General features: G+C 37.6%; 1 pseudogene; it reads left to right on the top strand.

The window, feature by feature from the left end:
* The first annotated feature begins 803 nt into the window (after positions 1-803).
* Positions 804-2,945, top strand: LOC102989966 (deoxycytidylate deaminase-like; annotated as a pseudogene).
* The last annotated feature ends 9,689 nt before the right edge of the window (positions 2,946-12,634 follow it).

Consider the following 12,634-nt stretch of genomic DNA (forward strand, 5'->3'; position numbering starts at 1 on the left):
GATATTGGCAATGATTTTTTTAATATGGCACCAAAAGTAAAGGCAATAAAAGCAAAAATAAACAAGTGGGACTACATCAAACTAAAAAGCTGCTAAACAGCAAATGAAACCATCAACAAAATGAAAATACATCCTATGGATGGGGAGAAAATATTTGCAAACTACATATCTAATAAGGATTTAATATCCCAAATATACAAAGAACTCGTACAACTCAATAGCAAAAATAATAATAATAATCAATTTAAAAATAGGCAAAGAAACTGAATATACATTTTTCCAAAGAAGACATACAAATGATCAACAAGTACATTAAAAGTTGCTCAACATGACTAATCATCAGGAAAATGCAAATCAAACCACAGTGAGATAACACCTCACACCTGTTTAGATGCCTATTATCAAAAAGGCAAGAGATAACAAATGCTGGTAAGGATGTGAAGGAAAGGGAACCCTTGAACACTATTGGTGGGAATGCAAACTGGTATAGCCACTATGGAAAACAGTATGGAGGTTCCAATGGAAAAAAAATCACTATCTTGAAGAGGTATCTTAACACCCATGTTTATTGCAGCATTATTCATAATAGCCAAGGTATGGAAACAACCTAAGTGTCTGTCCACAGATGAATGGATTTTTTTAAATGGGGTATATTGTGGAGAGTTTAGCTAAGCTGATCCATGGTATTGCTGCCTCAGCATCCATTTTGTTTAGCCAAGGGGCCTGCAGTAACCTTAAACCCATGGAAGCACATGCCCTGATTTGTAGCCCACAGAGTCACAAGTAAATGTTAAGTTCCTAATATGACTTCCCCAGCAGCCCTTGTGATCAGCAGTCCTCCTTGCTTGCTTCCCAGTGCCTTCTTCTCGTGTGCTCCTTCGTAAGACCCTGGTGGGGCTTACCAAAACCTCACTCTTCTGGCTCTAATTGGCCAATCCAGCCTTAGCCCAGGAACCCCAAAGCATTCTACCCGAAGACCCTAACAAAGGCACGCACCCCACATTCTGTCTTTCTGTCTGCACTCTGCCTTTACCTCCCCATATGGTTCCTCTAGGCTTGCCATGTACCTCCTCCAGGACCTATGAGTAATAAAATTCTCTATTTCAATTTCTCTCCTGGTCTATTGTTAAACTTCAGCTCACAATCCGACACCCTGTGCTCCACTTAACATTAACAATCTGTTAATGACAAAATCATAACAAAATACAAAACAATAAATACTTTTCCATATAATGGAACAATAGTCAGCCTTTAAATAGAAGGAAATCCTCCCATTTGTGACAACATAGGTGAACATGGAGGGCATTATGCTAAATAAGCCAGACAAAAACAAAACAAATACTGAATGGTATCGCTTATATGTGGGATGTTAAAAAAAAAAAAAAAGTCAAGTTCATGGAAACAGAGCATAAAATGGTGGTTGCCAGTAGCTATGGGATGGGGGAAATGAGAAGTTGGTAAAAGGGTACAAACTTTGAGTTATAAGATAAATAAGTTCTGAGGATCTAAGGCAGAATATAGTTGATAATATTGTATTGTATAATTGAAATTTGCTAAGAGAGTAGAACTTGAGTTCTCACACAAAAAAGGTAAATATGCGAGGTAATGGATGTGTTAATTAACTCAGTTGTAGGAATCCTTTCACAATGTGTATGTATGTCAAATCATCACGTTTTACACTTTAAATATAATTTTATTTGTCAAGTAAAGCTCAATGAAGCTGAAAAAATTATTCTGGCCTGTATAAAATTCTACATCTAAAAATTGGGGTGTACGTGGGCTTCTCAAGCATACATGAGTCAAATATATAAATGGCTATATTCTAAGCCATAAAGAAAGTCTCAACACATTTCAAAAAACAGGTAGCTTATGGACCCTATTCACATTTTCTGACCATAATATCATTAATCTAAAAATTAATAACAAAAAGGTAAATGTTTAAATTTCCATATAATTGGTTTGAAAACATACTTCTAGGGAATTCATTAATCAAAAGAGAAATTATGCTGAAAATTTAAAAGAACTTAAGACTGAATAATAAAAACATTACTCATCAAAACCTGTGAGATATACAGTTTTACTGTCCAGTTTTTGAATGCAAATTCTATATAGGTCAACTAGATTAATATTTTTATTTTGTTCCTCAAATCTTTTACATCTATGCTGATTTTTTTGGCTACTGTACTTACTAATAATTGTGAGAATTGTATTGAAATCTCCCTTGAAGTCCATCAATTTTTGAGCAAAGTGGAATTTCAAGAGAAATTTGTGGACTTTAAAATGCTCACATTGGAACAAAGAAACAGTGAAAATCAGTGAGCTAACTGGCTTATTTAAGATATTTCCAATGGCCTGGGCATGCTTTGGCTGTGGCAAAAGGAACTTGCAGGTTTGCAAACCCCGGACAGGAGGATGGGCAGGTACCAGCCATGAGAACCCAGCTTCAGTGAAGTTTCCTGAAAAAAGGGGGTGACTATTTGGAATGGCCTGAGTATTTCATGGCAGTGGCCTTCTTATCGTCAGCACAGAGAAGCAAAGATCCGAATTCCCAAGTCAGAGCCTGAATCCTAAATGCAGAAAACAAGATCATAGGGATTGGGTACAATAGCAATGACCTGCTACCTTGGAGAGTAAGCTGGATACCAAATACCTTTACATGTGCCATAACGAGCTGAATGTCGTCACAAACAAAAATTTGGCTGGTGTGAAAGTCTATACTATGTGTTGCCTTGTTCCCATGTAAATGTGCTAAGCTTGTCATCCAGGCCAGTATAAAAGAAATTATTCCCATGTCTGATAAATACCATGATAGTGATGAGACAACATCTGTGAGGCTCATATTTAATATGGCTGGGTTCACATCCAGAAAATTCACACCAAAGTACAGGAAGACTTTTACTAACTTTGATTCAATTAACAGCAGACGGAGCCAGAAGATTCTGTGAGCTACATCTCGTTAAATCTCCAGAAGATTGGGATTACCCTCTGCTAAGAAGCTTCTAGTGCCTTTCTTCTTGAAGTTACACATAACTTTTTAACAGTCAGTACAGCAAAAGTAGACATCTGAAGAATATAAAGCCTCATATCTTCCTGTCTCTCCTGTCACATGAAATCTACATCTGTTGAAACTATTGATTTAGGGTTTAAAATTAAGGAGCCTGTAGAGGGTCTGTCACATAGGGATTGAATGAGGGTACCACCTCCTTTTGTATCCTGGTTTGCTGGGATGCTGGTGGTTTTGCAGAAGGGCATCAGCTTTCTGTCATTTGCTGCATGTCAGAAGCTGCTCTTCTCTGCTACGTGTGCTGGAAGGAAAATTAAATAATTGTTGTGTTCTTAGCGAAGACGAACAGATACACTGATCTGAACATCTGGCCCAAATGAAGCATGACATGAAGTGTCCTTGGGGAAAAAAATAGGGCCCAAATGAGAGTAGCACTGAAATATTTGCTTTAGAGGGTTTAGGGAAACACACCCACCGACCCAAAACCCTAGATAAAATGGCACATCTGCCCTGATAGATGATGATCATAGCTGAGCCAGGGATACTTCCTCTGCTCCTGTTATCCTGCTACACACAAAATAGTGGCATGCTGTCCCTTTTGGAGGCTTCCAATTGCTGGTTGCCGGTCACATGGAGCACTTACAGTGAGTTTATCTGAATAAGGAGTCATTCTTGGGGGAGACAGCCTGTGTAACCTTGTTGTCCCCAAAACAACATTCTGCTGTGGTGGCAGCTGAGGTTGTATAAGTGGGAAGGATGGGGCATGCCCTCTTCTTCCCCCATGTGGAAACATGTCGCTGATCTTCCATGTGACAACACAGCTCATTTCCAAGTCTGCTCTACAAGAGGAGCGTAAATTAATTCCTATCTAGTAAGTGAAATGTGAGAAATTTAGTCCACCTTGAGGCTCTTTATTCCAGATCTATTGGTGATGGAAGCTCCTTCACACTCCTGGCGCCACGGCTTCACTGACATAGATCTCAATTACTAATCACTGTTGAATTGGGGGATGCCTGGCTATGTCCCTTGTCTTTAACCTCATTTAATTTTTAATAAACATGCTCAGTACCTTTGTTGAGAAAATGTTTCTTTGTCCTAAAGATTATTACCTTTTTAAAGTGCTCTTATATGTTTATGTCCATAAAAGAACAAGTATGAGGATCATCATTGTGGAGTATCAGAGGTAACTTGGGTCCCTCAGTAGGAAAATTGATACTATGTTCCGGACACACACCTTATTATGCAGCAATTAGAAACAACAAATTAGATGTACATATAGCAATAGAGAGGAATCTTAAAACAGTGTTTAGGGGAGGAAAGGTAAGAAAGAGTAAGAGATAGAAAGATAGTAGATAGAGATGATAGATAGATCAAACACCATTTGTGAAAATTTAAAATGCATGCACACAAAACAATTTTTAAGGACATATATAAACAAAAAGTTACCCATGAAACACTTTAAAATAGTTGCCTATGTATGAAAGTGGGAATGGAATTGGATAATGAGAATAAAGGTAATAAATAAATAAGTTAAACAAAAACAATGTCCTTGCCCAGACCAAAGATGCTAATATGCCATGAGCTGAGGAGTATAACTAATTCAACACTCTATAACTGAGGTCCAACAGATAAATAAATAAACCCACAATAAAAGAACAGTAAAGGACTTCCCTGGTGGCACAGTGGTTGAGAATCCACCTGCCAATGCAGGCGACATGGGTTCCAGCCCTGGCCAGGGAAGATCCCACATGCCGCGGAGCAACTAAGCCCGTGTGCCGCAACTACTGAGCCCGCGCTCTAGAGTCTGCGAGCCACAACTACTGAGCCCATGTGCCACAGCTACTGAAGCCCGTGTGCCTAGAGCCTGTGCTCCACAACAAAGAGAAGCCACCACCATGAGAAGCCTGTGCACCGCAACAAAGAGTAGCCCCCATTCGCCACAACTAGAGAAAGCCCGCGTGCACCAACAAAGACTCAGAGCAGCCAAAAATAAATAAATTAATTAATTAAAATAAATAAATACATAATAATTTTAAAAATATATTACTATGGGTTATATCTTTGAACAACATGAACATTTTTCTTATAGAGTCTCCTTTGTGTAGCTGCATGATTAAGTCAGTGATGAATGAGAAAACATAAGTATTTTACGCAATAATAGGTTTAATACAAACAATGGGGTGTTACAAAATTGTTGAAAGGTAAAGAGAACAGTCTAAGCTGAGAATTGCAGAAATGACTCCCAGGATGTTTTAACTCGGACCAGGATTGCATTTAATCAGGTATGGTAATGTGACAGACACAGAGACAATTGCCTTTCATAGAAGAGCTTATTACTTACAATTCCCAAGAGAAAGGGGCACACCATGCCATGCAGGGCCACATGGGATAGTACCAAGAGCAGTCAGGAGAGAGAAGGAATAAGGGGAAAGCATGGGCATAAGCCTCTATCGTGATTTCCACAGGGAAGGCAAGGCAAGGCAAAGTAAACAGTTTAAGATTGGGTAATTTGAATAATTTCAGTGGGCTATGAGTTATAACGGTGGTCTCCAGTTGTTTGGTACCTGGTCCTGGCATGATTAAGGGTAGGGAAAATATTGGCTTGGTATGTAAGAATTAGTAATGGAGGTGGTTGGGGAATATGGGATTTGGATTGGTTGGTTTTCATATGAAAGACTTGTTCACAGGAGAGTTGTTTGCTATCTCAAGGAATTAGCTATCCCTGGGAGAAGCAGTCCCTCCCTGGCGGGTAAGGTCCTCAAGATGTCAGAGCATCATAAAATATAGAAAATAAAAAAACATGATTAACACACAGGACACTTTACAACTGATTCACAGTGGTGCTTAGGGGAGGGTGAGTCCTTAATCTATTAAACTCAAAGCCAAATTCAATACAATGGCTGTAATCCAGGGAAGCTGGAGTTGGAGAGATTCTTCTACCACTGCTAACCACGACTACTGTCTATGAACACAGAGATCTGGAGAATGGAAACTGGAATACATCCACAACTCTATTTTCCAGTGAAGAAAAATAGAATAGGAAAAGTTATTCATTTATTCCTGACTTCCAAAGTTCCCATATGTAGAATCCTCTTCCAGACAAGATAGAAAAACAAAAACCACATTTACCTTCTGGCTTGACACAACTAAAAAAAGTGGACAATCTATATGAAACAACAATGTTCGGACATTGACCATCAGGCAGTACAGGGCAGTGATGTCTGACAGAGGGTAAATAAACAAGGTGAGTCAATTCACTGCTTAAAGAGAGATTCTAAGATGCAGCCCAGGGAAAGGGATATATGTAGAGCCTAGCAGTCTCTCTGAACTGCGGATACAGAGTCAGAAGTTCAGAAAGACAAAGGTGGTTATATTTCACAGGGCAGAGTTGCAGAGAGGAAAAAGCTGCACAGAGAAGTCCACAGATCTGCAGCTGGCACCCCTCTAGTACTTCAGTGAAGTACTCAGAGGGTATTACTTAAAGTAGTGGGTCAAAATTAACCGTAAAGTATGCTCAGATCCTACCTAACAACACTTAAAATCAAGCCTCTAAAGGATCAGAAAGTTTTCCAAGTAACTTAATTTTAACCCAAAACAAAGTTCAAACAAAGTAAACAGAAAAAGTATATCAATGAACAGATCAATAAAATTGATAAAACTCTAGCCTGACTAGTCAGTAAAAAAAAGAGGGAAGACACAAATTAACAATAACAGAAAGGAAAGAGGTAAGATAAATACAGATCCCACATATGTTAAAAGATTAATAAGGGAATATTATAAGTGACTTTATGCCATAAATTTAACAACTTTGAAGAAAAGAATAAACTCCCTAAAAAACATCGTCTACCAAAGTTCACTTAAAATGAAAGAGATCACCTGAATAAGTTTACTTCCATCAAAGAAATTGAATTTGTAGTTAAAAACCTTTCCACAAATGTCACATGAGTGCACCTAACTGGTGAAATCTAATTTACAAACTCCAGCTGCAAAGAAGTTTGAAAAATGTGGTTTTTAACTTTCCAGACTCTGCCATAAAAGAAGGTACCAAAGGAGGATTTAGCAAGCCAATCGGAGGTATCCACCATTCTGCATTTTGGATAAAGTGGTTTTTTCCTAGATTCCAGTAATTTGGAAAAGCAAAGAGAAAATAGTATATGTACCACCCCCACCAAATATATATATATACATATATTCTCCTCCACTCTGAAAAACTCTTGAGTGAATTGCAATTGATCATTAGATTTTGGAGCAAGGGAGCCAACACACACACACATCAGGGAAGCAAGCAATGGATCAATGGGTCCCAGGAGGCTGAGGAATGGAGCTACCCAAATAGTCCCAAGAGTTAGATACCAGGAGTGGGAAAGATGGCAAAGGAAGGTCATGTATTAAGATTTTAGTTGTTTGGGGTAATGACCAAGAGTAAAAATTATGCAAAATTTTAGGTAAGTATGTAGAGTTATTATCAGATTTATATGCTATCTGTTGTCTTATTTTATACTATTTCACATTAATTTAAATTATTGTTATCATAGTTCATCATACTGTGTTACAAAAGATGTCATCGATTGTAAGTACACCAATATTTTAGGTAGCACTAGGAAAGGAAAAACACTGCCAAATGAACACAATATTTTTTTTATCATTTCACGTTTTAACTTTAATTTTTAATTTCTTTTAAATTTCTCTACACATAGATATTATTCATTCTTGTGAATAAACAAAAGAAAAATTTAAGATAAATTAAGGATTCTTAAAACCTCATAAAGTTGTTGTAGTTCCTCCAAGTCAACTTTAATAGATCTAACACATTTTATTCAATGACTCCCCATTGTTCTATGGTTTGCCCATAACAGAGACTTCTAGTTGCCTCCCCAAATCCATTAGTAGCAAAACCTAATATTTAGCTAGGCACATTATCACCAAACTAAATACTACATCTCCCAGCTTCACTTGCACATTGGTTGCTGTGCTTCTGTGACTACTAACCAAGAAGCAGCAGAAGGGTTGTTGGTGTGTTTTACTTCTGAGAATTCTCCTTAAAGGGGGAAGAAAGGAGATGTCCTTCCTTTCCTCCAGCCTGCTACCCAGAATCTATCATGATAAAACATTAGCATTTCATGTTGAAGCATGACAGTAAGTAACCCAGCAATGAGGTGGAAGAAGCCTGAGTCTCTGTTAACTTAATGGAGCTACCTTTGAGTGCCTATCTCTGGATTTCTTCTATGTGAGAGAGAAATAAACTTTTATTTTGTTTCAGCCCCTGTTATTTGAGCTGTTTATGCTTTAAGCAACTACATCGAATCCTAATTAATGCTTGCTTCTGTTTTTTGCCACTACAAAATATATACATATACACCTACATACATACGTAAAGAGCTGCAACAATCATTCTTGGACATACATCCTCACATTCTGGTGCTTTTCTTTTAATAAAATACAGTCCCAAGAGTAGAATTTCTGAGTTGAGAAGTCTGTGACTTTTTCATGTGAAGAGATTTTTGCCAAATAGCTTCCCACGAGGCTGTTTTTAAAAATCATATATGTATTATTCTCCTTCATTGTTGTCAATTTGTTAGGACAGAATGGATATTTCATTTTTACTTTAATTTGCATTTCCATGACTACTAATGAGGATGATTATCTTTTCTTATGTTTATTAGCCATTTTGGATTTGTTTTATGATTTATCTGTTCAGTCTTTGCCAATTTATTGTTTGAGTGTTGAACTTTTTCTCATAAATTTATGAGACTCTTCTTATTATTAATGTTAGCTAACACTATCTGTACTTTGCAATATAGATATTTCCCCCAATCCACAATTGATTTATGTCATCTATTGCCATACAAAATTTTTATTTTTTTAATATGTGTATATTTTATAGTTTCTGAATTCCCATTTTGGTTAAAAAAAATCCTCAAAACCTCAGTCTTTAGTACATCTGGGGCTTCCCTGGTGGCACAGTGGTTAAGAATCCACCTGCCAATGCAGGGGACACAGGTTCGAGCCCTGGCCCGGGAAGAGCCCACATGCCACGGAGCAACTAAGCCCGTGCACCACAACTACTGAGTCTGTGCTCTAGAACCCGCGAGCCACAACTACCGAAGCCCGCATGCCACAACTACTGAAGCCCACGCACCTAGAACCCGTGCTCCGCAATGAGAAGCCACCACAAGAAGCCCACGCACCGCAGCGAAGAGAGGTCCCTGCTCGCCGCAACTAGAGAAAGCCCACACACAGCACCGAAGACCCAACACAGCCAAAAATAAATAAATAAAATAATAAATTTATTAAAATATATATGGAATTTATTTATATTTATGCTATGAGAGTTCCAATATTATTTTTTTCTAGATGGATAGCCAGCCCACTCATTAATTATTCTTTTGCAGTGATATAAAATAACATCATATATTCCCATATATACTGAGATCTATTTCTTACCTCTCTATCCTACTCCTCTATTCAACTATTTGTTGATTTTATTACCATAGTATTTTCCTGATGGTGCCTCTGAGTTTTAATATCCAGAAGGGCAAATCCCATACCCCCACAATATTTTTTTCATATTTTTGGCCATTTTAATAGTACTTAGAATCTCATTTAATTTATACATCATGGGAATTTGATATTTAATTAAATTAAATCTTCTAAAACAAGACTAGAGTATATCTTTTCATGAACTCAGAACATGTATTTTGTCATTCAGAGGACTCTACATATAGGGTTTTCTTCATATGGGGGTCTATACCATTCTTGTGAAATTTATTACTAAGTATTTTATATTTTTGTCACTTTTCTGAATGAACTGTTTATTTCCATTTCCAGTTCCTAATAGAGAGAATTATTGCTAATAGACAGAACACCTTTGATTTTCATATATTTATCTTTTCTACATGACAAAATTCCCTTATAAATTCAAGTAGTTCTTTGTTTTTTTTAAATAGGGCTCCTTGGGTTTTCTGGGTATATGTCTTATCATCAGTGAAAAGACATAAGTTTATTCCTCTTTTCACATGTGTAGGGGGCATAAGGGTCCATTTGCCTTATCTGCTGGCTTTCAGACCCAACAGAAGGATGCTTTAGCTTAACTTTTCAAAGGCTGCAAAGTCAGTAGGCTATCTCAACTGTTCCATCTCTATATAACTCACCCGGTCTAGGCTTGTGCCACTGATTAAGTTATCTGTGTCAGGTTCCCCTTGATCACGATGGTGAGAAATGAACTCTACTTCCTGCCTCTCCTTTACCATCGTCAGTACTTTGAAAATCTAAAATACGTAACAGAAGATACAATTTTGCACCTACTAAAAACTGTTCACCATAAGTCACATTCACATTTTTGAGTTGAAATTTCTCAAGGTCAGTATCCTTCTCTCACCAAAAAGATGTCAGGGCTTCCCTGGTGCCGCAGTGGTTGCGCGTCCGCCTGCCGATGCAGGGGAACCGGGTTCGCGTCCTGGTCTGGGAGGATCCCACATGCCGCGGAGTGGCTGGGCCCGTGAGCCATGGCCGCTGGGCCTGTGCGTCCGGAGCCTGTGCTCTGCAATGGGAGAGGCCGCAGCAGAGGGAGGCCCGCATACCACAAAAAAAAAAAAAAAAAAAAAAAAAAAAGATGTCAAGCTGACATTGCTGTGATGGCATTGCTATTGTTGAAATTTAGAATCTGAAGTACAGGCCATATATGCAACTTTCCACTTTCTTCCATTTCTAGTTATTCTGTTTAGAACTAACAGAAATTAATCTCAGATTAACTTTTTACCCTGCTTTTACACTGGGTCTCTTCCATCTGCCAACAACTGTATGTTGACTTACGGACTATAAGTCATTCTGTAGTTGTCTTTCCAACTGAACTCATTATAGTCCACAGTAATATCAGAAGTCAGGATTAAATTCTAAGTCCATCTCAACACTTTAAATAAATTTTCCAATACAGTCACAGCAAGTGTATCAAAGTGCATTAGCTCCAGTGCTAGGGGTTATAATTTATGCAGGATGCAGACATGGAATGCAAGACAATTCTGAGCAATCCTTTTCATTTGCAACTTGCATTGTTTTCACCTCTGCAGAAGAGATTTTTGGTAATGTTCCCTGGCTCTTTTTCTGTTTTGATTGACTGCCCTTTTTAAATAGCCCTTTACTACTGTTCTACATGTATCAGCAACACCGAGTTGTTTAATAGTTCATCTCTGTGTTCTACTCCTGCCACAGCCCTCAGCCCTCCAGCTCCTAAAATAGCTTTTCACAAACAAGGCCTCTAGTTGACTTTCATTTCTACCAAGCGGAAAAAGGAAGTTGTAAATGTTTCCCTTAAGTTCTGAAAACAAGCCACTTAAAGACAAAAGGTACAGCACTAAATCTGGCTTAATAAAGGAAATACGTTATTACAATTAAATCTACAATTGTCCCCTGTCTTTCCACCTGGAGGCAATTTTCAAATCATAGCATAGCAAGGGAAAACCCAAGAAGAGCATGGAAATCTCAATAAGTTGAGGGGACAGAGATGGAAGTTCAGTCTCTGTGACCCATCTAAAAAGGTCAAGTGGTCTTGGGACTTCCCTGGCATTCCAGTGGTTAAGATGCCATGCTTCCATTTCAGGGGACACAGGGTTTGATCCCTGGTCTGGGAACTAAGATCCTACATGTTGCGTGGTGTGGCAAAAAAACAAAAAAACAAAAAAAAAAACAGAAACAACAAATAAAAAGGACAAGTGGTATAACACCTGCAAATGGAGTCCCAAGTTCAAGAAACTCAGTGAGCCTTTTTCTCTCTCATATCTCACACACACACACACACACACACACACACACACACACATACACGCACACGCTGGGGCACACTGAAATCAAATGTTCTAAACAAGAGAGATAAAGAAAAAAAATTTAAAGCAACTGGGGGAAAGCATACCTTACATACGTGGGGGAAAATAAGAATAAACACAGACTTGGGTCAATAACAATGCAAAGCAGGAGGCAGTGGAACAACACCTTTATGGTGCTTGAAAAATCTTCAAATCAGAATTATATATCCTGCAAATATCTTTCAAAAATGAAAGCAAAAAAAAAAAGGCTATTTCAGAAAATAAATCTGAGTGAATTTGTTGCCAATAGATCTGAACTATAAGAAATATGAAAGGAATTTCTTCTGGCTGAAGAAAAAAGACAATAGATGAAACCTTGGATCTATAGAAAAGAATGAAGAGTACTAGAAATGGTAAATACATCAGTAAATATTCAAGAATATTTCTTCTTTTTTTAAAATATTTTAACGATAACTTTAAAGCAAAAACAATGAATTGTGGAGTTAAATTCATATATAAAATTCATATATAAAAGTAAACTTCCTGACAGCAATACACAAAGAACAGGAGGGGGGAAATGGAAATACATTGTGCATGGTTCTTACAATATATGTAAAGTAATATAATATTATTTAAAGGTAGCCAGTGCTTTATTTAAAAATATATATTGTAAATCCTAGAGCAATGCCTTTAAAAAGGTTTAAAAAGAGGCATACCAGTAAGCCACTAGTGGAGAAAAAACAGAATCCTAAAAAGGAAAACGTACAGATGGGACAAATAGAAAACAAATGGCAAGAAAGTAGACTTAACCCATGTCAAAAATTGCATTAAA

The sequence above is a fragment of the Physeter macrocephalus genome, chromosome 4, assembly GCF_002837175.3.
Source record: "Physeter macrocephalus isolate SW-GA chromosome 4, ASM283717v5, whole genome shotgun sequence".
Lineage (NCBI taxonomy): Eukaryota > Metazoa > Chordata > Mammalia > Artiodactyla > Physeteridae > Physeter > Physeter macrocephalus.